Source organism: Panulirus ornatus, chromosome 30 (genome assembly GCF_036320965.1).
Source record: "Panulirus ornatus isolate Po-2019 chromosome 30, ASM3632096v1, whole genome shotgun sequence".
Lineage (NCBI taxonomy): Eukaryota > Metazoa > Arthropoda > Malacostraca > Decapoda > Palinuridae > Panulirus > Panulirus ornatus.
Genome location: NC_092253.1, coordinates 4,927,321 through 4,955,000, shown reverse-complemented (window position 1 = coordinate 4,955,000; position 27,680 = coordinate 4,927,321). Strand labels below are relative to the sequence as shown.

Sequence of the window (27,680 nt, the reverse complement as noted above, 5' to 3'; positions counted from 1 at the left end):
AGAAGAAGAAGAAGAAGAAAAAAAAAATGAGACTCAAGTAATTCACAAGACTTTGTAGCTCCCAGGATGAAGGAGGCCTCATAGCCTCATTCATAACAGATATTCCTGAATTACTTTTCTTGCTGAATACAATGTAATTAACTCTTTTTTTTTCTTTCCCAGTTGATACTTGTATGTATATACGTATACAGACGTAGCCATCTTTGCTATAGCTTTATCAAACAGTCTCGTCAATGAACATCTTTCTTCTTCATAGGAGTCCTACCTCTCCCAGCAACTGAGTGCAGCGCAGCCTTGGAGTGGGAATGCTGGAATTTATGTGGAATGTGGGAATTTATGATATATATACACATGAAGAATCTCGTATGGTATCATAGCATTCAAGTAATCGAAAGAGGAACCACAATCATGTCCACAGAACTATAAACCTCTCTCTCTCTCTCTCTCTCTCTCTCTCTCTCTCTCTCTCTCTCTCTCTCTCTCTCTCTTTCCTTCTATTTTCTCGCTAATAAAGGAATTCCAATAACCTCGGCGCGTCTCGAGTCTCACCCGTGTGCCGAGCGCGGGTCAACGCGAAAGAGACGGAGAGATCACACACACACACGTGTGTGTGTGTCTGTGTGTGTGTGTGTGTTTAGGGGGGGGGGACTGAACTCACTTCACAAGGAGCCATTGTTCTCCGTCTGTCTGTCTGTCTCTGCCCGCCTGTACGCGCCTGCAGTAGCAACAGGAACGTTCATCACTATTGCAAAAAGCAGTTGAGTTCTACTTAATGCTGCGTCGTCTGCTGAATGTAGTGACTACACACATCATACATAAGACCTTCCCATGATTAATGTATCGGCCTCGATTTCATACAAGGGGAGGTATAGTGCCACCTCGTCATCGCCTTGTGATCCTTTTTCATCTTTTCAATTAGACTCTTAGCCGCTATTTAACAACCCTCCATCATTTTCTCTCGGGGCACACTTCGGGACTTCGGTGATAACATTCGCACACACGACATTCTTATGTCTACAACCATCATTCACCCTTGGGGTTGAGACACTTGCCATCATCTGAAATTTCTCTCTTTCTCTTCTAAGTATCATGAGACTTAAACAGCATTTCATGCAGGTGTTAAGAAAACTAGGGTAAAACTCATTCCTTGACCCCATTGCCATCTCTTTACACTCCTCGTACCATTCCCATATATCCAGTTTATATCTGTTTGAAACTATGATATAACCAGTGAGTATATAAGTATATAAGGATATATAAGTATAGAACTAGTAACTATGATCTGATACTTTTTAAAAGACAGGTTTTTCTATTCCCCACTTCCTCGAAAATTCGTAAATGCTTTTCCTTGTCTCTTCTTTTTCCCTTTCATTAACCAGTCTATATTTCAATTGGGGTTCAGCCTTGATATGGACTTTGTCTGTGACTAGAGTTTCCAGTGTGTATATATATATATATATATATATATATATATATATATATATGTATGTATATAGGTATGTATGTATGTATATGCATTAAGAGAGAAAAGACTGTCACATTTCTTCCACTGCTATTCAGTGGTAAAAGACACTCTCACTTTTGCAAACGTATTTTTACAGCAACATCAACACAGTGTTAATTCGCGCGAGCATAGATTTGAATAGGATGAAGAGGAGGGGGAAAAAAATGGTTTTTCTTTCATGATTATTCACCAATACATTCTGTCGTCAAGTATTGTAAAAACTATCGTCGATATAAATTGGAACATATTACCTACAGATGTAGGCCCTCCTCCTCTGTCGCTTGTCTCTCCCCCTTGTACTGCCATCTCGTGTGACACCTTCAGCACAGACATCCAGTGCGCTATGTTGTGAATAAGATCTTCTAAATGCATATATGTCATTTTATGCATAGCTGTATGAAGGCCTCTTAAGCGTTCACACATGTGTATTCATACGTCTTACGTATGCATGAGTGCATATGTGCATGTGTATACGTATGCATGTATAATTGTGGTGTAAGATAAACGACTTTTTGAAGTCGGAAAGATAAGTATTTGAGAATGAAAATCGACCTCTTCCAGGTTAAATCTGTGGTTTTCAGTGTCCTGTATTTTTCCTCGAAAGAACAGTGAAAAGCCCTCCTGACAGTACAGTGTTATTTCAGTGATACGCCAGGAATGTTTGCCATGGTGGTGCCGCTGGAGAAGGAGGAGGATGAGGAGGAGGAGGCGTTCAGGGAATGCCTCCCATCCTGCCTTGTCCTTAAGGACCTCCTCAACCAGCCAAGCCTTCCTAGGGTACACTAACACCACACCACACCGCCACCCCACCGCCACCACCCCCAGGATCACCTTGTCCTGCCTCGCTCCATTACATTTCTCCAGGACTTTAATAGGTGTTGTAGTGCCTTGCCCAATGCCCCCAGGGCTTAAGAAGACTAATCTCTCTCTCTCTCTCTCTCTCTCTCTCTCCTTATTCTGAAATGAACTTAGTGAACAAATCACAATTCTTTAAACACTTTTGAGACACACACTGTTATATATATATATATATATATATATATATATATATATATATATATATATATATATATATATATATATATACCTTCGTATTTTGTACAGCTTCATCAAATCAAAACTGATTCAAGGTGTCTCATTGTAGTGGATTCGTGATGATTCGTCGCGCTCATTCCAGAGCAAACAGCAACTCCATTATGAGCGAGTTGTACGTACAAATAATTCAGGATGCTCAAGTGTGTTGTAGCATTCGTAAAGACGATTTGAGTACGAGGGTCACATCTGTGAATAAGCTCTAGCCTTTGCGCGCTGTACTCAAACCTATTTCTAACACATACTGGACACTGGATACATCTTTACCTCTGGGCGTTGGGGCCTGGAGCTGTCAAGGATTGGAACCCTTCGAAGACTGGAATTCACGATAGCCATGGGTGTTCCTCCATGTTCCTAAGTGTCCCGTTGGCCTATGCACTGGAAATGAATTCCGTAACTGAAGGCACTCAACTCGTCCGCCTGGGCTTCGTGTATATCTTGTATTGATAAACATTTGGGAGCAGGTCCGAGCTCGATCATCCTTTATGTCATTATGTCTTTGGCTTGATTTTGATCTCTGTAGGCAATGTATATATATAAATCGTCCTGTGATTTGTACTAAATTCTTATAAGTTGGAACCAGAGAATGACACTTGTTTTTCTTTTTGCAGTGACATGTCGTTGTGTACGTAATGTACTCGGACGTACGTGGGAGGGATAGACTAGGGATAGACATGGATAGATAAACCAACGGTTTGTGATGCGGGTTATCTACGAGAGGACAGTGCATGAGTGTTCAAGGGAAGGACAGAGATAACGGGAGAACTAATGGTCCATAATGAGGTTATCTGCTGGAGGACTGTTGTAGTGTCCTGAGGTCACAGTCGTATCTTTGGAAAACACAGGATAGTAAAGCAATGCATTTCGAAGCTGTTTATACCCGAGAAGTGGTACTGACAGCGTAAGAATCTCTGCTAAAGATTTGGTGACTCGAATGGCTTTGCAAGAACCAACTTCGAAACTCGAATCCAAAGGGTGTCAGAACTGGTGATTCAGTAGTGTAGTACGAATCTAAACTCGTCCGAGGTCTCATAATTGTTTATGGATCTGGGTTCCTTCCCCGGGGAATGTCTTCGGCAGCGATTGTCTCTGGCGATGACTCTCCCTGACAATGATTTTCTCTAGCAGGTGATTTTCTTTGGCAATCGTCTTTCTGATATTGGGAAGGGCTTTGATTCCCCGGCTCCCGAGGCGCAGGACCAGTGTCGAAAACACAACAGATATACATTAACACATCACGTCAAGGGCTTCATAGAGATATTATCAGTGTCGAATGCAATTAGCATTCTTTCATTACCGAATTATCATGACAATAACACCCTCCTTGATTCAAGGGTCGAACCACCACTTTTTAAATCTTCGTTAGGCATCTTTCCTTAATGTGAGAAACTGCCTCTTTCGGCACTAGTAAAATAAGGGGTGCAAGCTATAAATTTTTTTTCGGAGGGGGCAAAGTATCAATACAGCTTAACACTGTTTATTAGGTTGGCACTGGGAAAAAAAAAAAAAATCATTGGGGTGGGGGAGATATAGGGGTGGTGGTGGTGGTGGGGGAATGTCTGACCTCTAAATTTCGCCGGGACGTAATTGAGCTGGAAATCCCAAGCCCTAATGCGAGAAAATAAACCTTCAGGACGCTGACTTTATCCCTCCTCCAGTCCCAATTAACTGCACGAGGTTAGCCACTCCTGTCCCATTACCCACAGGCTCTCTCTCTCTCTCGCTCTCTCTCTCTCTCTCTCTCTCTCTCTCTCTCTCTCTCTCTCTCTCTCTCTCTTCTCCTTTCTTCTTCTCCTCCTCCCATCCATCCCTTCCCTCCTCCTCTTTCTCCTCCTCTCCCTCTCGACTCTCGCTCCTCTCCCGCACCAAGGGAGAGAGGAAAAGATGACCTCCCCTTCCTCCCACCGACCAACCGGATTTTCGTCTTACGGGAAGCATAGTTGCTTGGGAGAAAACCTCTTGTTGGCGGATCCACGGGGGCCCTTGTGGGTAGGTCCGCGGGGCCCTTGACGACTCGTATGTCGCACCCAAGATAATCTCCCGTTTCATTCCTCTCCTTTTCCTCCTCGTACGTTCCTACTTGCCTTCTCTCTCTCTCTCTCTCTCTCTCTCTCTCTCTCCCTCTCTCTCTCTCTCTCTCTCTCTCTCTCTCTCTCTCGCATCATCTACTTCTCCTAGAGCCTCTCCTCTTATCCCTCCTCTCCACCCGGACGGCTTCTAGTGACCTCTCCTCCAGGGTAGGGTCACCCTCAAGTCTCCCGTTTCCCTCACCTCTACCCCTTTCCCTCCCCAGCTAATGAGAGGCGGTGAGGGTTCTCCCCCCTAATCTGGGGATAGAAGGGGGATATCACATCCCCTCCATCCCCACCACTAGAGGGGAAGAAAAGGAGGAAGAAGAGGGGGGTTCGGTTGGTTGGTTGAAGGGAGGAGGGGGTCATTATGGAGGATTTAGCAGAGCCATCAGCGTCACTCCCACCATCCTCGTACCAGACGTCCATTTCCATTCCCGGTAACCCTTCCATGTTCTCAGGGGCGTTACTGGACGAGATAAGACAAACAGATAGATAGATAGATGATAGATAGATAAAGTTAGAGGGTTGATGGAGATGCTCTGTGGAAGGTCTTACGAATTCATGGCGTGGGATGAAAACTAACAAGAGGAGTAAATCGTTTTTATCAGAAGAGTATTGGGTGTGTGCGAGTAGGAAAAAAGGAGGTTGGTGGTCACAGGTAAAGGTGGGTCTGTAGTGAGGGTGTGTGAAGTCACCATGGCTGTTTGACACGTTTGTGGATGGGAGAGTGAGGGAGGTGAACGCTATGGCCTTGTGAAAAGGGTCACCGTCTGCAGTCCGTCAAGGCTGGGGAGGCTTGGGAGGTGAGTCACTCATTGTTTACTGATGATACGGCGCTGGTGGCACACTCGAGAGAAACTGTAGAAGCAGGTCTTTGAGTTCGGGAGAGTTTGTGAGTGCAGAAAGTTCGGAGTGAAAGTGAATAAAGACAAGGTTGATTATTAGGTTTTGCAATGAAGAGAGATAGGTTAGTTGGGAGGTGTGAGTTTACATGCAGAAAGCCTGGTGGAAGTAAAGTGTTTTTAGATTGGACATGGCAGCGAATAGTGAGTCATAGGTTGGATGAGGGGACGAAGGTCCTGGGAGTGTTTGTGAATATGTGGAAAGAGAGGTCACCATCTGAGATGGAAATGTTTGAAGGTGTAGTAATTCCCAACGATAAGGTATGAATGCGAGGCGTGGGATCTGTATGGAGGAGGGCGAATGTGCTGGAGATGAAATGCGAGAGGAGAATATGTGGCGTGGGGAGAGTTGATCGAGTAAGAAACGATAGGGTTAAGTAAGAGGCGGGGGAATAATAAAGATATGGTTGAGAGGGTTGAAGAGGGTGTAAAAGAGGGTTTGGGCGTATGGGAAGAATGGGTAAGGAAAGGTTGACAAAGGAGATTTATGTGTCAGAGTTAGAGGGGTGACAAGGAGAAGGGGAGACCAAATTGGATATGAAAAGAGGGAGTGAAAAAGATTTTGAGTGCTGTGAGCCTAAACGTGCCGGAGGGTGTGAGGAGATATAGAGAATTGGAGCGATGTGATGTGCAGGGGGCGACGTGCTGTCAATTGACGAAACCAGGGCTCATGAAGTAGCCGGAAGAAATCACGGAAGGGTCTGTGAGTCCTGGTTATACATAGAAGCTGTGGTTTCGGTGCATTCCACATGACAGCTACAGAATGGAATGTGCGCCAATGAAGCTTTTCTTAGTCCAATCCTGGCGCTACCTCGCTAGCATGGTAAACGGCGAACAAGTATGACAAATAGAAAAATAAACTTATATATATATATATATAAACAGCTTACTTCCTGTTTTATGAGTCTTTATCTATACGAGCCTCTTGCAGCGCTCAGGAAGCTGGCCACGTCCACCAGTCGGGACTACAGGTCATAAAGTGTTGTGGCGTAGTGCCAAGTGTGGAGGGCAATTGAGTAGTAAGAGCTCGCTGGGTCTTCGTTGTGGTAGTTACAGCGTGGACATAAATGGCCTTGTGATGTGCTGATGTGGTGTTTGTGGTACTTGAAGAATGGATGATGCTCAGAATATAAACGGGATAATGTGACTCGAGTTTGTCTAGGGAGTGTGCTTTCTCATGGATGCATGTCTGGTGAGGGTGGATTTTACGACCGGGTCGTGAGAACGGTTGCTTAGGACTTGTCAGGTTATTTCAGCGTGTGTTTTGCTTTGCGTTATATTTCTTTGAGTTGGGAGAATCGGACAACAGAGGTTGCTGAGGCGTGAGGTCAACGTAAGCTTATCATTACTACTTAGGGATTGATGGTTAGTTCTGGAGTGGTTTACGTTAGAGGTTTCTAATGCTGTTACATAGGATTGTGCCTAGCATGTGAGGTGAGGTAGGATTGTACTGAGAGGAGTTTTTGATTCACTATGTACGTGTTGAGAGATTTTGGTTGCTGGTTGACCGTTGATTGTTCTGAGTGCTCTATTTTGTGTGGTTTACCGAGGTTGGAATCAAGCTGAATCAAGCCACTGGGTGAGTGAGGTTGCTAGGATCCTGGCTACACTGGGAAATGTGTTTGGAAAGAAAGGTCACCGTCTATGGGGATAAAGATGGGCATATATGAAAAGATGGTGTGAAAGATAGTACATCTGATCGTGGCCTACATATACAGAAGGGTGTGAGCCGCGCGTGAAAAAGAACGAAATTAAGGGACGTGGTATATAGGGGTCGACGTGTGTGTGTGTGTCATTGAGCTGAACTAGGGCATATGAAGGGGACAAGAAAAACCACAAAAAAGTGTCTCAAAGACTTGCCTTTAGATTAGGGGATCTGGTTTCGTCGAGGCATTACACATGACAGCTAGAGGATCAATGTGAGTGAGTAAGGCCAATTTGTGACAACGGACTTCCGTGATGGAGCGGTTAGCATTGATGACCATGACGCATTCACATGAAGCACAATCTTTCCATTTGTAGGTGTGATATATAAATTATTTGATATAGATACTTCTACTTATATAAATATCATGACAGTTTACTTATATATTTTGTGTAGATGTTGTTTCAGTGCATTTAATCATAATACCATTGATTTCCGATTTCTCACCCATCTATGGTTACGAACTGATTGTCACGCATGACACACGACAACACGTCGCTCACGCTATTCGTTCTTCGTAATTCTAGATTTCCCTGCGGAGCGCCCAATGATCGGGGCCCGAGCATGCAAGAGGCTGTGAGTACGTTTGTGGGATGAAGCGAATAGGAACGATGTGATATATAGGGGACGACGTTGCTGTCACTGGGCTAAATCAAGGCATATGAATGGATGAAGATAAGACTGTGGAGATAAGTGTGTGGGTCATGGCTAGTGGTTGGTAGGCTTTGGTTTCACTGTATCCTACGTGACTGTTAACGACTGGACGTGTGTGAAGAAGGCCATTATTCGTTCGTTCCTGACGCTACTTCGGTAAAGTGGGAAAATCAATTACACACACACACACACACACACATATATATATATATATATATATATATATATATATATATATATATATATATATATATATATATATATATATATATATATTTTGAAAGACAGATAGACAGACAGACAGACAGAGGAGACTCCAACAGAACTCTTAAAATAGTGGAGCTTTCTATAAGGTTATAAACCTAAGATGGATGAGACTCTAGCAGTATTATACTGTGATCTTACTACAAAGGGATCTCGTGTGTGTTGTGATCCTCCGTCAAAAATGAGAGATTTCCATGGTGCTCTGAGCGTACAACAAAGCAGATCCAATCCTGTTAGTCAAGAGTGTGTAATGACCCCTTTCCTATGTTAGGTACTTGTGTTCACAGCAGACCACTCCTGTGTTATAAACTTATTGCATCACAAAGCCACGACCAGTGCCGCGGGGTATCTCCTAACAGAGCAGACTGTGAGGTAGGATCTCGCAGCTATGATACAGGGAAGTCCTGAAGTGGTGTGAGTTTACGACACATCATCATTCCTATCCCCCGTGTTGTGAGGTGACCACACTGAAGCGAACTTCTCCATGTTGTGAGTTTGTGATTGGCTTATGACATGAAGGCTCTCTCGTGTTGTGAACTTGTCATAAAATAACAGGTTGTGGCCGCTTATGACATGGAAGTGTGTTCATGTTGTGAGTCTGCAATATAACAGAATTTTACATGTTGTGAGTGTAGCTCATAACAACATTCCTATACTGTAAGCCTTCACCATAATACCACCTCATGTTGTGAGCTTCAGATATCAAAATATCCCAATAATGTGAGTATATGACTTATAATATCCCCATGTTGTGAGTATATAATCCACTATATCCCCAGTATTATGAGCATTCATTTCAATATCATTCTCATATCATGAGCACCCGACTTTACAATAATCTTACATTATGAGCGTATAAGTCCACAATATCCCAATATTATGGGTATACAATTTAATATCATCCCCAAACACGACCATACACTTCCATATCATCCCCATATTATGAGCATCTGACTTCACAATACCCCCCATGTTATGAGCACATAACTCCCCAGTATTCCAGTATTATGAGCGTACCATTCAGTATCATTCTCGCAAGCATCCACCTTCACAATATCCTCATATTATGAGCATACAATTCAATATCGTCCGAATATCATGAGTATACAATATTCCCATCGTGTGTGTGTGTTTATAAGTTGTCATAACCCTTCATATTGAGCTTACAGCGTAACAGTAAACCAACCCCCCTAACGCTGTGAGCCTACAATATGTAGATAAAATCTTGTGAGCAGTTAACATAAGAAAATCCTCAGGGTCATAACCTCACAACAACCCCCCGTGGCGAGGTTGCGGCAAAAGAACGTTGTCGTGTTGTGAGCTCATGTTGTGAGTCTACAACCTCACTCCATCGTCATGTTGTGAGTCTTCAACCTCACTCCATCGTCATGTTGTGAGTCTACCACCTCACTCCATTGTCATGTTGTGAGTCTTCAACCTCACTCCATCGTCATGTTGTGAGTCTACAACCTCACTCCATCGTCATGTTGTGAGTCTTCAACGTCATGACATCCTTATGTTCAGGGTCTACGGCCTGACGGTACCTTCATGTTGTGAGACTATATGCTTATACCACTCTCATATTATGAGTGTACAACCTCACACTACCATTATGTTGTGAGTTTACGACCTCACACTAACCTCATGAATCTATAACCTTATACTACCCTTATGTTATGGGTCCACAGCCTCTTAATATCCTGTGTTATGAACCCACAACCTCACACAACTCTTATGCTATGAGCCTGTCATTACACACCACCAACATGTTATGAGTCTGTAACCCTACACTATTCTCATGCCATTGCTCCACACTCTCACACTACCCTCATGTTATGAGTCTACAACCTCTTAATACTCTCGTGATATGAATCTACAACTTCACACTACCTTCTTGTTATGAGTCTACAACCTCACACTACCCTCATGTTATGAGTCTACAACCTCGCACCACCCTCATGTTATGAGTCTACAACCTCACACTACCCTCATGTTATGAGTCTACAACCTCACACCACCCTCATGTAATGAGTCTACAACCTCACACTACCCTCATGTTATGAGTCTACAACCTCACACTACCCTCATGTTGTGAGTGTACCACCCACCCACGTTATGTAAGGCCAGGAGTCTTACAACAGTTGTAGAAGTGTTGTCCGTCAATTATGTCTCGCATCATAAATAATCTAATAGAAATTTTGATCGCATTGTCAAGGGTACGAAATGTTCTGAGCACACTGTTTCAATGTTAGGTGTTCTTGTTGGTTTAAATGATAATGATAATAGTAATAATACTAATGATAATAATACTAATGATAGTAATAATGATAATAATAACAGTAATAATAATAATAATAATTATGATAATAATAATAATTATAATAATAATAATAATAATGATAATAATGATAATGATATAACAATAATGATAATAATAATAGTAAAAATAACAATAATTGTGATAGTAATAATGATAATGATAAGTGGAGCTATGTTATGTCACTAGCTTGTAACACAGAAGGGATGCTCTGTTTCGTCGCTGGTCGAAAACACAGGAGGGGTTTGTTATGCGCCGAACTTACAACACAGGTGGGATCTCTGATGTTCCGGGTATATAACACAGGAGGGGCCTGTTATGTTCCGAGATTATAGCACAGGAGGGGCCTGTCATGTGCCTTATAACACGGGAGGGACGCTCTTTGTGCTGCTAGCTTGCGACGTAAGAGGTATCTGTGGTCTCGCTACCTTAAAACATAGGAGGCGTCTGTTGTGTCTCCATCGTAAAACACGGGATGGGTTTGTTATGTCGCTAGCCTCACAACACGGTAGGAATCTGTTAAGTAATCAACGCTTAACATAGGAAGGATTTACTGCTCTGCTAGCATATCAGCTGTGTCCCCATCTTACAACCCAGAGGGTAGTTGTCATGTTGCTAGATCACAACACAGCAGGAACCTATCATATCGTTAGTTTACAACACAGGAGGAGGGGTCCACGGTGTGCTAAGCTTATAACACAGGAGGAGTAGTCTGTCGTGTCACAAATCTCCAACACAGGAGGATGAATGAGGCCACTGTGTCGCAAGCTTATAACACAGGCACGGGTGGTCTGCCGTGTCATCAATGTAATACACAGGAGGGGCAGGAGGTGGTGTGTGTAAGGGTGTATGTGGGTGTGTGTGTGTGTTGTGTCGCAAGCCTATAACACAGGAGCGGTCCTCAAGATTTAACATGGCCCACCCACCCCCGGTCCCCTGCCATACCTTCCAATAGCTTCATTAAGGATGATGCAAGAAGGGCGCGTCATACAAACCCCCCACTCTCAATACACGTCCCCTTCCTCAAGGCTACGAAGGAAACACATCACGAATGTCTCTCTCTCTCTCTCTCTCTCTCTCTCTCTCTCTCTCTCTCTCTCTCTCTCTCTGATGTGTTATGTACACGAGGACGCAAATCAATGGCTTTCCTATCCTTCTTTTTTTTTTCTTCCTACACATCCGAAGTTGAGGACCTTGATATCAAAGGCCATTTGAAAGGTCTTTTTCTTTTTCATCTCCCTCACATATCAGTCCAGTTCCATTGCCTTGAGCAACAACATCGTATGGAGAAGGGACCTTATGATCAGACTTCGTGTAGATAAGCATTATATTTCTCTCTCTCTCGCTCGCTCTCGCTCGCCCTTTGCGATTTAAATGTTACGGGACGTATCATCAACGTCGAGTGCTTCCGTGTCGCGAACTCGCACACGTCGTCACTGTATCGCCAAAGTCTCTCTCCCCTTCGAGAAGGACATGGCAGTTCCTTCGGCGGTGACCTCAAGTCCTACTGACAGATACGGGTTGGGGCGAGACACTCCCAGTGGGCCACTTAGGGCGCGGTGTGTGATATTCTCTCTCTTTTTTTTCTAAGGGGTTTTAAAGTCTTACCTTAATTTTGGAAGAAGCAGGAATAGCTGAAGGTTTCAAAAGGGTGGAAGAGCTGGTGGTTCTCCTCCTCTTCCTCTTCCTCTTCTCTTTTCTCTCTTTTTTTAAAGTTACTCTCGCTTGACTTTAAGTCCTCGAACTACAGACGTATTTCTTTACTCGTGTATCCTACGGTGCGTGATAGATTGCTTTTGACTCAACTCTAAGATCATCTAGATTTTGAAATTAAAATAAATGGTATCTCCACAGTCACTCGAGGGGGGGGGGATATATTTAAGATATCTTATCTTTCCTTCTTGCTCTCTATCTCTTTCTATTATGTTTAGAGCCTCCGGCCTCCCTGGCGGAGCCTCTCCCAGCGACAGGGACCCAGGAGGCTTCTACAGGGGCACCCGAGAGAGCGACACATGACACGCCCTTCCTCACCGACAACCCGTGGGTAACTGAGTGGGAGCAGGGCCGATCCCCGGTAGCCAGGGAAGGCGGGGAGCGGCCATCGGGGAGGAGGACTCTCCCCCCTCCCCCCAACCCCTCCTCCCCCCCAAACACAGCAACCCCCCCCCCCCCCATCCCCAACTAACCCCCAACGAATAAACGCCGGCGCAGGCGCACTCGCTCCGCTTGATTGCCTCGAATAAGAGGCCAAGAGCACAGATCACACACAAGACGACACACCGTCTGGGAAATGTCACATGAAACACGAATGGAGGGGAAAATATTTGATTTTTTAGGGAGAGATGTCGATGTTTTGGTTTAGAAAAGGAAGAAAAAACGTTCCAAAGGAAGGGATAAGAATAATGGACACTTTGGGCTTTCAAGTTTCTACGAAGATGAGCCGAAATCGCGAGGTAGATTTAAGTATTTTTCTCGGAATAGTAGACACAACTTTGAAATCCAAAATATTGCCCTTATAGGCACCTTCTCTTGACGTGCTTCCAGCCGACCGAAATGTCTCAAAGAGCTGCTCCTGGCGCTACTTCCTTCCGCGAGAAACGGCGAATTGATATATATATATATATCCTCCCCTCTCCTTTTTCATTTTCCAAAAGATGGAACAGAGAAGGGGGCCAAGTGAGGATATTCCCTCAAAGGCCCAGTCCCCTGTTCTTAACGCTACCTCGCTGACGCGGGAAATGGCGAATAGTTTGAAAGATATATATATATATATATATATATATATATATATATATATATATATATATATATATATATATATATATATTCCTATGAGTCCACGGGGAAAATGAATCACGAAAAGTTCCCAAGTGCACTTTCGTGTAATAATCACATCATCAGGGGAGATAAAAGAGAGAAATATAACAGTCAGTTGATATGCATCGAGGAGACGAAGCTAAGACGCCATTTGGTCCTAGCTTCGTCTCTTCGATGTATATCAATTGACTGTTATATTTCTCTCTTGTGTCTCCCCTGATGATGTGATTATTACACGAAAGTGCACATGGGAACTTTTTGTGTTTCATTTTCCCCGTGGACTCATAGGAGTATCTTGATCACGCGAAAATTGTGATCCTTTTCAATATATATATATATATATATATATATATATATATATATCCTCCAATTGCTTCAATCAAACGTATTATAACACAAGACAAACAAAACGGGGTCCTACAATCCTGTATAAACATGAGCAGAAAGTCACCAATGGCTTCCTTTTCGTATCCATGCGTGGGGCTCTGCTCGAACGCCGTTGTTTTTTTTATGGGACACGAATGGCGTCGTCTTTTCGTGTTCCGTGACTCGCCTCGCGTGATGAATTGATGGATGAAAAATAGATGCCCGGGGACAATTGTCCGTATCTCGGATGATATATGACGACAATCACTGGTGGTGTGTGGGGTGTGTGTGTGTGGGGTGTGGGGGAGGTTTTCCCCATCTCTCCATCCCCTTCCCCCCCTCCCCTCTTTCCCCCACACCACCGTGTGGCGATGGATGACCCCATCCACCCCCGGATGACCCATGTCAAGGGTAATTTGAAGATTTGGGTGATAGATGTCAACAGGAATTGATGGCCAGGGCGTGTATTGATTCCGATGTCCGTGTGAGGTGCATATCTCTCGTCCATGATGAACTAGGAGGATGTATCATCGACCATAACTCCTCCTGTAGAAGGACGATAATGGAATTGAAAGAAAGGAAGGGTGGTGTGAGGTGTGTGGGGGGTTTTTGTTCATCAGTCGAATGGCATCCATATGAATTCATGATGCGTGGGAGGCATAAGTGGTCTGAAAGAACGACTTCTGAGCCAGATGGGTGAATGAGTGCGTTTCACAACTGATGGAATACCTAAAAGGAACGATGATGACATAGTGGCTAATTGATGATCTGGATGAGTTGGGATCAAATGGTTTGATGATACGAATAATCCCATGCGTTCAGTATCTCTTAAATGATGGATGATGGATTGTGAATTTGATGATATCTTCTTCAGGCTATTGATGACCTAATCAGTCCCTCATTCTGTTGACTGATGTTTCATATCAACTGATGCCCTGAGAAGTGATGCTTAGAATTAAGTCTTATCTTGCGATTGATGCCCAGGGACTGATGTCCAAGTTGAATCTGTGACCTCCATGATTAATACGGCGGGTGTTCAATACATTATGATATTGATGTCTCGAGACACACTTAAACCTTTTGAGATCGCAATCGTGGATAACCGACACTAAGTATGATAGGCGACCCGAGTGATTGATGTCTGGGCTAATAGATTTCAAGGACGATTGATGCGTAGGATGATTAATGTCTCCTCGTATGATTATTGATCACGCCTTTTGGCCTGCGTTGTCCCTTCCACACTCGCTTACCAAGATCAATACAGCTCTTATCCATGCCTACTCTCTCTCTCTCTCTCTCTCTCTCTCTCTCTCTCTCTCTCTCTCTCTCTCTGCCTAAGAAGGGAACATAACCGAGCCTTGTACCCCTCACCCTGAGGTCCCCAGAACTCCCCTAAGGCCACTCACTTGTTCCCCCATTTATCTCGACGTACGCTACGCTTCCCCCTTCCTCCTCCTCCTCCTCCTCCTCCTCCTTCCCTCCAACGACTTACTTTTGTAAGGATTCTTATGTTGTCCATGGCACGCTCCTCTTACGTTACTTCCTCCAAATAGATATACATGCTTACCAAATGGCGTCCTAGCTTCGTCTCTTCGTTGTATATCAGCTGACTTATATTTCTCTCTTGTGTCTCCCCTGATGATGTGATTATTACACGAAAGTGCACTTGGGAACTTACCGTGTTTCATTTTCCCCGTGGACTCATAGGAATATATATATATATATATATATATATATATATATATATATATATATATATATATATATATATTTATTCTATATTTCCTTTGCAAATTTTGTCGTATGTATTCTCATTACCTACAGTCGTAAAAGATGTTTTCTGAATCTCGTAAAAATCAACTTTAAATATCAAATGAGGTTTAAGGTATTTTTGCCTCTGAATATTGCTTCTAAGAGCAAAACTTTGACCTTTGAATATCGCTTCTATTAAGATTGTGACCCAACCTTCGAATATCATCACCTTATGGTGAGGATAAGGCCTTGACCTTTTGGTCATCGACATCATTCGATCTTCAAAATTTAGCCACAGAAGGTCTTTCATGTGTGACGTCAGGACCCTGACCTTTGAATATCTGCGGAGCATCAGAGAGGCGATCGAATTCCAGGACATGAGAACGAAAAGTATCTGCTCCCAGTGAACGATCCTCGGATCATGGCGCTGCCCTTTGGATGACGACCTTCTCTAAAGTCTATTACGGCCATCGATATCAAGTCGTAGATCACCAGAACTGACCACCCGAATCAGGTGCTGAAGATAACTTGAAGACCATATATATATATATATATATATATATATATATATATATATATATATATATATATATATATATACTCATTAAGTCTGTATGGGTCTATTATTTATCATGAGGACCACAGATACTCATTATATATAAATGGCTCATTACTTATGATGTCCCCCGTGGGCTGTGGCCTGCTAGTCCAGCCTCCTATACGTAGAGTGAGCCAGGAGGAGGGGAAGGAAATGGAGGAAGAGGAGGAGGAGGAGGAGGAGGAGGAACACCACCATGAAGCACTGCCTCGAAGCGATGAAGGACATAGGGAAAGAACGAGAGAGAGAGAGAGAGAGAGAGAGAGAGAGAGAGAGAGAGAGAGAGAGAGAGAAACTGATAGGGAGAGGAGGGGTAGAAAAAAAAAATAGGAATTGTCCCTAAGAGGATTACTGGAGAATTCCATTGAGTTGAGCACACAAGCAAATGTCAGACCAAAGCTACAATGACAGGGTATAGAACCCCCCTAGAAAAAAAAGTGTTAACTTCGTGTTCCCATTTAATAGTGTGTGTGTGTGTGTGTGTGTGTGTAAGTGTGTGTGTGTGTGTGTGTTGGAGACGCCAGTCATAAAAGATGGGACGGTGTTGTTGATAGTTTTTAGGGGGAAACTACGTCGCTAAAACTGTAGAACGAAGAAGGGATTAAAAGAAAAAAAAAAAGAAAATACCAAAGAGTTTAACCTGAGTGAAGTGAAGAGAGAGAGAGAGAGATGCAGAAATTTGTACATGCAAATTCGTCTATTGTCGGCTCATTTTCCTGTGATGGACTGAGAAAATTGAGAGAGAATGGAAGATAATGGAATAGAATTACATATATTTATTTGGGAAAATGTGCCAGAGAATGGCTTAAGAAAAATAAGGGGTGGGTGGGTGTGGGCGTATGGGCGGGCGGGTGGGCGACTTTTATGAAGCTACTACGTCTTGAGATGATCCCAGGAATATAACAAGAGTATACCCCGGGCCAAGACGCTATACTCGGCTTAGACTTCCCAGAAATCATATCCTCTGCTTGAAGGATATAATGCTATGTTAAAATGGGGAATGACAGCGAGTCCCATGGCAACACAACGTGTTATAATTAATAGTTTACCTTTGGTGTTAAATGTTAGTTTACCTTTGGTGTTGAATGTTAGTTTACCTTTGGTGTTCATTAGGCCGGCAGTGGTTCTGTTTATTTTCTTTTTTTTTTTTAACTTGTTGCTAACTTACTCTGTAACTCCTAATAGTTCATGAGACCCTCACATCCTCCCACACTAAACGCCAGAAGTAACACAATAAAAAGAGAGAGAGAGAGAGAGAGAGAGAGAGAGAGAGAGAGAGAGAGAGAGAGAGAGAGGCAAAATGCTTTTTGGAAGGGGGGATGATATCATCAACTACAAATAGAGTAGATTGAAATAAAACTCTACATCGTACAGCATTTTCAAAAGACTTTTATTTCTTTCCTCTTTTTTTTTTCTCTTTTTTCCTAGCACTCAGCGTGTCTATATTCGGTCCGCATTTTGAATGGGCACGAGAGCAGTGGACGAGACTGTGCCAACACATAATGAGGGAGGGGAAAATACATTGTCACGAACAGTGGCTTTACACGTCGGTGGGCATATGAAGATTTTCCTGTCCATTTGATACCCACGCGATCGCTCGTGGATATCACACTCGAAGTGATGAGGGAAGGATTCACCCTAAATTACTTCCTTTTTGTCTCCCCCGTTTATAAGATACAGCGAGAGACATGGGGAAGAGGAGGGAGGGAGGGAGGGGCAGTTGACCCTAGGAAACACTGAGTGAAAGAAAAACGCAACAAAAGTTGCTCACCAACAATGTTTTTCAAGACTTTTAACTTTTCAGTGTTTCGGGTTTTCTTTCCAATCCCCGGGTGTTTCCAGCAGTGAGGGGTGGAAACAGGTGAGAGAGAGAGAGAGAGAGAGAGAGAGAGAGAGAGAGAGAGAGAGAGAGTTGAGGGGGTAGGAGGAGGAGGAGGAGGAGAAGGGATGAAATGTTCTTCCCCTCCCACCTTCACTTTTTTGGGGCATTCTGGAAGAACGAGAGACTATAACAACTCATAAAAACAACGAATCTTTTAAGAAAAAAAAAGAGAACAGCAGAAAAACAAAAAAAAAACAGAAACAAGACATGAAACTATAGTAGTGTTGCTGGAGAAACACCACGAACACAAACTGTACGTGATACTGAAAACGTTCAACTTTGTGTTTCCCGAAGGGGGAGTAACAATCGTGGCAACATGGCCTTATAAGAACCCTGGAGGGAAACGTTTCCCATTACTCACCAGGCCGCGGAGAGGAGAGACACAAAAACGTTCCGGAAGATGTATGGACGAGGGAAGACAACGATTAGTTTGGAGGTCCCAATAGCTCTCGTAATACTAGCAGCCTAAGGTAAATTCTCTCCTCCACAACACTAGGCACAAGAAAGCTGGTACTCGTCTTTTCCCCCGAGGTACTCTTTCATCTCCCTATTAACGCAAAGAAGATTCTCCTCAATCACGAAAGAGATTATATCCAGCTGGAGTCATAGACTCATAACTGAGCCCCGAACATGAAAACTTCACGAAGTGATAAGAGTGAGGTGTGGGGCTATGTACAGCTACCTTGATGATGCATCCTGAGCGCCATTAGGTCGTAGCGGCGAGAAAGGGAACTTGATGCTAGTCTAATACAGATGGATGCAGAACAAAAACAAAATGCTATAGGGGGGATGTGAAGATCCTCCTTGTGTTATACTGGTCCTAAGGACTTTTAAATGCAAGCGATGTTGAAGCAGACTTTTCAGATATATGTTTTATAACGAAAATTCTCAACAGGATAGTTTAAGTGAGGAAATTTCTGTAAAAATCATATAGATTTTTTTTGGCGTCCGTAATGAATGCAAATTCCAGTAATGTGTTATTTTTGGCTTCTGTATCCGATATTTTTAGGGTGAAAAAAAAATGAAATTGGTATTCGGTAAATGAGGAGAGAAGGTATTGGCATTTTAGTAACATTGACTTTAGCTTGTAAACTCACATTTACATCAGTCAAAATGTCAGTTTCTGGTCAGACATTATCATAACAACATTTGTCACATTACACTTGTAGTTAATTACCAATTGTTCAATTGTTCTTTTTTTCAACCGAGTCTCAAATGGCTTATAAAAATCTGTCTTTAGTTTAACATTGAGAACGCAGTTGGTTCATATGGGAAAGTTATACAATAAGAATATCCAGAACGGTGTATATGGTATGCGATTCTCGATCATAAGCCACGTGATATAATTCGATTTCAAACAATGAGCTATTATCATTTCATGGTAGCAGTGGTGGTAGGATCTAACCCGCTGCCAGTACCTACCACCACTACCATAACCACTGCTACCACAGTGCATGACATTGACACAAATCCTCTCTCCCGCTTCTCCCTCTGTCTCAACAACTCTTCCCACCCCTCCCTCCGTCTCAACAACTCTCCCACCCGTCCCTCCGTCTCAAAAAAGTGTGCCCATTTGCCACCTTGTGTCCATGTGTATGGAGAGCATGACTGGATACAGAGTCTTGCTTCCTTATACGTGTCGCTCCTCAGTAGACCTGCGTGTCTATGCACCTTAAAGGTATTCTAAGGAGGGAATCTTTTCTTTTTCCCCTCCTCTTTATAACTAAAGACAATCCTCTTCATTAGCATTTTTGATGGGGACTCAGCTGTCCTCATTTTGAAGACTCGCGTCGAATATTCTTCGTCGACTCAAAGATTCCAGAATGTCCTTGTAGATTTAGAGATGAATGATACTGATAAAAGATCTTTTTCTTATGTATATTGAGTGACAAAGTAGACCGGTCTGCCTATCCTCTTTTCCTCTGATGTACTCCCGCATCTCCAGTGGCCCAACAAGCTGTCCCTTAACCGTCCAACCAACAACAGGATAAGAGTAAACTGTCTTGTCCTCTGTCAACATGTCTGTCTATCTGTCAACGTCTGTCCTTTTACTCCTGTATGTAAGTCGGGGTGGGATGAGGGGAATTCAAAAGGTGCCACGTGTGATCGTTAAGGCCAGAGAGAGAGAGAGAGAGAGAGAGAGAGAGAGAGAGAGAGAGAGAGAGAGAGAGAGAGAGAGAGAGAGAAGGAAGGATGTGAAGAAAAAATTTTAATGGTGTGTGTGTGTGTGTGTGTGTGTGTGTGTGTGTGCGTGCGTGTGCGTGCGTGTGTGTTCCCAAGCCACAAACGGGGTATTAGCATCTCAATGGCAGGAAGTAAAAGAAAAAATATGAAAGATATTAAACTTTGATGTTTAAAGAACCAGATTTCGTCTCCATTTAAACATCGCACATTTTCCTCACTTCAGTGGCCAATGAAAAGAGGAGAGTCCCTCTTTATTTTCCTCATATTAAAGGAACGTAAGACTTAACTCCATAGGCCGGAGGGACATTCTGATTTCCCTAGAGGAAGGTGGCGAAAAGGAGGAGGTCGGTATCTATTTTTCTTTTTTTTTTTTACGTTTTCTTTTTCAGCACAGAAGGAAAAAATTTATCTTTTTCAGAACTTCCTTTTTATAGAGCGAGGAAGAAATTCTTTCAGGCCGTAAATGAAACAGGCGGAAATGGATGTCTTGTTGGCTTCATTTCCATAAGGCTTGCTTCTTGCAGTGGAGGGAGGGAGGAGCGAGAGGGAGGGAGAGAAGAGGGGGAGGGAGGAGATTAGGTTAGGTTTGATCTGGTTAAGTTCGATTAGGTTAGGTTTGGTTTGTTTAGATTCGATTAGGTTAGGTTTGGTTTGTTTAGGTTAGATTAGGTTAGGTTTGGTTTGGCTTGGCTCGCTTAGGATACATGCCTAGCCTAATCTAACCTGACAACCTAGCTTAGCCTAGCCTATGCAAACGTTGGTGGGGAATTAAGCAACTCAAGCTAATCTACTCTAACGTAACCTGGGAAAACGTTTGGGAGGGGTTGGGGGTAAGGGGTTGTGAATCTTTGTTTGATCCAGCTAAGAATACTGAGGGGAAATGGGAGAGACAGAGAGATATAGAAAGGCAAAAAGACGAGAGAAAACAGGTAGACAGACAGAGACAATGGGACAGAAATATGGAAAAGAACAGAAGGAAAAATAGAGAGATTTATGAGAGAAACGTCGTGGAAAAGAAAGGTCAACAAAGGAATATGCAAGAAATAATGTTGGGTATAAGAAGGAAAAGTGTGCGATGTCTGTATCCAAAGATGGCGTAGTGGTACTGAGGAAGACAGAAGAAAGAAAAAGAGCATCAGAGAAGAGTAGAGAGAGAGAGAGAGAGAGAGAGAGAGAGAGAGAGAGAGAGAGAGAGAGAGAGAGAGAGGACTAGGGAGTGTATTTCGTAAGGAGGCTACAACCTTTAGTGTCTCTTTACCACAAGGTTTATTAAAGGATGTTGTATAACCCAGGCGGCGATTATCGTACCTCACCCGGAGCCTCGTTACAGAAAACGGGTCTGCCAGAGGGGCACCTCTCGAACCCTCTTACCCCAAAAGGTACACACGTACTCCCGCACGTGCGATTGCTTTGGTCCTGAAGTGATAAGTCACACTGGACATAGTATATGTTTTTTTTTTTCGTACATGCTCGCCATTTCCCGTGCGAGCGAGGTAGCGTCAAGAACAGATGGAACAGAACCTTATAGGGAAAAATTCCTCACGTGCTTCCTTGTTCTGTTCCTTCTTTTGGAAAGTAATACAGGAAGAGAGGATTTCCAGCCACCCGTTCCTGCGCCTTTTTAGTCGCCTTTTACGACACACAGGAAATACGTGGGCAGTGTTCTTTCTCCCTTACCCCCAGAGACATCCGGTAACGCTTATTTACCAATGGCATCTTAGCTACGTCTCTTACTTGTAACTGATTGTTCTACGTCTTCTATCTCATTCTTGTATCTCCCCTGACGATGTGATCATTACGTGAAAGTTAGGAACTTATCGTGTTTCATTTTCCTCGTGAATTTCTGCATATATATATATATATATATATATATATATATATATATATATATATATATATATATATATATATATATATATATGCGCGTGTGTGTGTGTGTGTGTGTGTGTGTGTGTGTGATTTTCTCTTGCTCATACGAAGCGAGATAAGTCTATTCAGACAGATATATTCTAATTACCCTAATCAGGATTCTACAAACCACGTCGGAATGCCCACAATGTCTGTGAAATAACGCCACCATTTACACGCTTTTTTTCATTCCTGCGGAATATGCGAATTTCAAGCAACGTGATTTAAAGAGAAAAAAAATTGTATATGTTACAGGCAGACAGGAGAGTTCAGGAAAGGCTTTGACCATATGTGTTTCAATTGAACATGTAATTGTAGATCCTCTTTTGCTGTAAATTATCTTATATTTCGAAAGCTTTCATTTTTCGACCAGTATTAGGATATATATATGGTGTGTCGGTAGTGGATAAGACTGTGTTGCTGCTGGGTGCCAACGTATAGAACAGATACGAAAACTCTTCCTGTATACGTCGTGCGTATGGTCTTAGAAGTAAGACGTATGCATGGTCGAGGTGACACCAAGTATGGCTAGGATGTGTTGAAGAATTACGATGGTGTAAGAATCTGATGGAGGTGGTGTTGGGAGGGTGTCTGTGTACAGAGAGAGGGAGTGAGTTAGACTTTTGTACTGCTATGAATGAAGGAGTTAGGTGAGTTGTGTTGGTCAGCTGGGCCACTGGGGTTCATCCCTTCATGGATAGAAGTGTTAGTTGCGTCCTGGGATGAAGTACTGGCAAGGATATTATACCGGGGAGAGGATGGGAAGTGAGGATATCCACGTATGGAGATGGACCTAGACGAGTGGTCAAGATGAAATGGGTACCTGAAATGAGGCTATGGAGGGGTGTGTGTGTGTGTGTGTGTGTGTGTGTGTGTGTAGGGTTGAATCTGTGAATTGACAGGTGTGGTGGTGATTGCTAGAGATCACAGCTCAATTTCAATCTTCGATGCGTGGGAGTTGGGACCTGTGTGCTAAATAATAGATAGGCAGAGACGGTGCAAGCTGGGGCCGATAGATTTCCAAAGATTGGGATATTCAGGAAGACAAATGGACGAGAGCGAGAAATGAGAATGTCAGAATGAGATATGAGGTATAGAGAAGAAAAAGCGATCCCTTGGAACAAGGGAATAGAGTGCTTGGATGGTTGGAGCATATGAGGAGAATGAGTGCAAGAGGGAGAAAGGACCATGAGGGTTCATAAAAGTGAGGAAATCCTTGACCCGGACTCGAACACAGGCCCCTGAGACTAATAGGTTGCGATGGTGACCATTATCCCACGGAGTTCAAGCGTCGTATGGCTACTCATGCTAATGTTAGGTTAGGGGGACAACTTTCTCGTAAGAATAAGTCTTGGTGTTTTTCACTGTTGCAGTCATCTACGTAGCTTACTTTGCTTGCGACTAAGTATTTTTGAGGAGTGATCAAATGCAAGGACACACACACACACACACTCACACACACACACACACACACACACACACACACACACACACACGAGGGCTGGAACTCGTAAAATTCGAATGATGCCAAGGTTATGAGAGATCAAAAGAACGACCAGCATCACTTCAAACTTATAATCATGACACCTAGACCGACTCCGAAGATGAGAGGGTCTGATGCACGACTGACTAAATACACATTGAGTAAATACAAAATCGTGAAGATGGGACACAGGATGATAGAAGGCTTCGATATGGATAGGTTTTAGCAGGTGATCATCTCCAGGAATCTGTGCTGGATGTTGACACTGGACCTAACCTGTCATTTGACATCCACTTTAAGAAACTTCGTCCACACTTTTCACTCAAAATCATTTCTCTCTCATATCAATATCCTTTTTATTTGGTCTTTTTATGATTAGATTTCAGCCTCGCTTGTTTCGCAACCCATCAGAAATATATTTTTGCTCTCTCTCTCTCTCTCTCTCTCTCTCTCTCTCTCTCTCTCTCTCTCTCTCTCTCTCTCTCTATCTATCTATCTATCTATCTATCTATCTATCTATATATATATATATATATATATATATATATATATATATATATATATATAGTATCAAAAGAACAGCTCTTCTTCCGCCTATTTGCTCAAATAAAGGCAAAAAAAAAAAAATAGAATCCAAATTAACACCACTTCATCACATGCCGCTCAATCACAAACCACAGTAATTAAAATGCAAATGTAAACATTGCATCGCCTCTGTTGATTACGCCGATGAATTGCCTCCAAAAATGGTCGCGGGCAGGTCAAGCGTAGACTGAAAACACGACTCGTTTGCCATCAATGAAGCAGAGGTCGGACGAGGAGGACCACAGCATGTATTGTATAAGGGACGAGATGATCCCCTCACCTCATCCCTCCCCGATAGCCTATGGTAGGGAGAACCATTGAAGCAGCTGCTAAATATGTATTGCACGAACTTGGAATCATATGACATCGTTGTCCATGCAGATGTGGGTAGAGTTTCCCTTCCGTATTACAATACAGAGCTAAGAAGTTATAGAAGATGTATGTTCTATATATCAATCTGGTTACTCCCCAAGTTTGACACCCCCTAGTCATTCCTTCGGTCAGTCTGATAGCATTATTTGGGGCTATACGTCAGTGAAGAAACTGTGTGGGCAAGACGAGAGAGAGAGGGAAGGGGGAGTGTTTCATCACTAAGTTGGGGGTTTAGTGTAACGAGGAACAGACTATCCGAGTGTGCTTGAGGATATAGCGTTATGATGTTTGTACTGAGTACAGGGAAAGGCGAGGGAAGGCAAGTGATGCATCTAGAGTCTCGACAAAGACAGGAAGAGGACGTCGAGGTAAACACACTGGTTCACTGGAGTGTACCCTCATTGTGGAGCATAAGGAGGGATATGTAACGTAAGGGGGTACCTGAAGGAGGCGGTGAAACAGGGGAAGGCGGAAGACTGCGAGCTGTACTGGTGACAAATATTTTCGCTGCAGACCTGGATTTAGCTAGGAAGGATCAAAGAAGAATCCTGGAATACATCTCCCTGAAGAGGAAGACGTATTTCATGGTATGATGGCTATGGCTTTTGTAAACACCGAGCAAGCAACTGGAATGGTGGTGGGGGGAAGAAGAAGAAGGTAAAAGCGAGTACGGAAATGGAAACGGAATTTCGCGAAGCATTTTTGCAAGTTTATGAATGTTTGCTGATGCCAAATAGATAAGGTTTATAGCCGAAAGAAATTGATATAGGAAGAGGACGCGGGAGGAATTCTGATGAAGAAGAGAGGTGGGTTGGTTGGTAGCTACCTTATCCACGAAGATGGTTTGTTATTGTGGCTTTGAGGATGAAGGTTCACCTCTCGTGGATACCCCAGTCGCTGAGAGATCAGAAGCAAACATAGAAATGTTGTCTCGTTTGTCTCCCAAGAGACAGACTTACAACTGGCGAGATAGGTGATGAACCCGTTTTGTATCCAATGTAAAAAAACTCATGAATATTTGTACGTTGTAGTTTTGTGAGTTTGAAAAGATAACGTGACAAGAAGATAACCCCAGTGGAACACAGTCGTTCATAGGGACAAATTAAGTGTAATCTGCTAGCCACTGGCGGAGAAGCCGCAGATGGGTAGACAAGAGATGTGTATTTTATAATTTTGTGGTTTTGTGAGTTTGAAAATAGAATAAGGAGACAAGAAGATAACCCAGTGGTACGCCGTCATCCATAGGAGAACAATAAAGGCCTGGAAAACCGGAGATGCTACAACTGAATCGACAAGAGATTAAGATGAGAGATACGAAAGCCACGAGAGAGAGAGAGAGAGAGAGAGAGAGAGAGAGAGAGAGAGAGAGAGAGAGAGAGAGAGAGAGAGAGAGATCCGCTACAGCTAACTTTGGAAGGGACTCTTGAGATATTTAGACCAGGAAGAAAAGATTCACTAAAGTTACTGAGTGCAAAGTTGTAAGAGAGGAGGAGGAGGAAGAGGAGGGAAAAAAAATAGTGTAAAGTGGAGCAACTAAGGCAAAACTTGTACTTAAATGTGTGTGTTTGTGAGCGAGTGACTGACTGACTGATTGAGTTGTCCTCTAGAGAAAATGGAATTTTTGATGGCGGATGATATTACTAATGTACAGTCCAGGTCTGTATTGTGATGGGAGATAATGACCACATACTCTCTAAGGGACTGGAGAACATGGGCGTAAACCATCTCGGGATAAAGTTAGCCGTGGTTGAGAGCCAGTGTTTGAAGTGGTTGTTAATCGACTGATTCCCTGGCTCATTATAAGGTTGTAGATTCTTATTGATCATCAGTGATACGTCTTGTTTGAGGAGGTATATATATATATATATATATATATATATATATATATATATATATATATATATGTGTGTGTGTGTGTGTCTGAGTGTCTCTTGCGTGAGAGGCAGACAATTGCGTAAGGATGGAACATGATAAGACTTTCCTCATTCCCGAAGTTTATTTCCCAGCTTCCTTTTCCGCGCAGGTAGGAGGTGTAAGTGGTAAAATTCCAGAGAGCAGGTAAATAGACCTCATTAAGACTAGTCTAGAGAGAAAAAAACGGAAAATAAAGGTCTTTAGAGTGGTGCCAAATGGTGCTAGGTTTAGCTGGGGGAACAATTGAGAAGCGTAAGGAAGAAGCTTCGAGGAAAAGAGACGGCGATGAGGAGGTCTTAGAATAGAAGCGAGAGTGATAGCGTCAAGGCGTGTGCAAGTGATGGGGAAAAACATCATGGCTATTAACCCCCCACACACTCCCCAGGGACGGGAGGGGAATACGATGGTCCAGGAGACAAGCCTTTGGGTGCGTTTACAAGTGATGGAGATCGCCTCTGAATTTAATCCCTCGCCATCAAACGCGAGAAGGACACTAGAACCAATGAGTTCTGTGGGAGCTGGAACTGCCAAAGAAATTGCAATTTCTACAGAAGGCCTCACAAAACAGAATGTGTTCACTTCCAACAGATGGGGATAGAAGAAGAAGAAGAAAGAAAAAAAAAAAAGAGGGATAGGATTAGGGGAGCAACATGGTTGGCAAAATAAAGGTGTGGGGTCTTTGAGCAAGGGATAGCTCGAACCCTAACCAAACCTACTATGGTGTTTCAAAGCAGGGTTGACGGGAGGGGCAGCACATTGAAAGGATGAAGCGGGGGAAACATTCTCTCCATGGAAACAGAAAGCGAGCGGTATGGGACGCTGAATTTTTAGTTGATATTGATCGTGAGACACTTGCACTCCGGTGAACTGAGACTGGAACTAAGGACGAAATGGAAGGATGTTGGCATAATCAATTCTAATGTGTCTCCCAAACATTATATCAGTTTAGACAGAGAAATTTGATTTAGATGTGATGGCCCAAAGAGAGAAAGGACTTTCTAACTGCAATGACATTGACAATATGATTGCTCCTCACCTGACTCTCGTCTGAGATAAGACCCCCTATAAGAGCAGAAATGGTCTCACATCTCCGAAAATCATTTGGATGAGACACGTCGGATCATCTGTCTCTCACTGGCTGTAGGACCCCAGAGAGACAGCATCATCTCCTCCAGTGTGTGTGTGTGTGTGTGTGTCACCTCTGATCCTCCTAAGGTTAATGGTCATTGGCACTTAAGTGGTGTAACTTCTGACCTAACATAAGGCACTTGCTCGAGATTCGACGACCTTTCCCTACGTAGCCACACTA

The 27,680-nt window shown here is 43.1% G+C and overlaps 1 protein-coding gene and 1 long non-coding RNA gene across 3 annotated transcripts in view; one reads left to right on the top strand and one right to left on the bottom strand.

Moving 5' to 3' along the window:
- LOC139758342 (uncharacterized) overlaps positions 1–12,542 on the bottom strand; it is a 177,582-nt gene extending 165,040 nt beyond the window's left edge. For both annotated transcript variants that reach the window (XM_071679631.1, XM_071679632.1), the window contains exon 1: positions 12,119–12,542. The gene's annotated coding sequence lies outside the window, so the exon portion shown is untranslated. The remainder of the gene's footprint in view (positions 1–12,118) is intronic.
- Positions 1–27,680, top strand: part of LOC139758344 (uncharacterized) — a 289,753-nt gene that overhangs the window by 163,423 nt on the left and 98,650 nt on the right. The gene's annotated exons all lie outside the window — the stretch shown is intronic.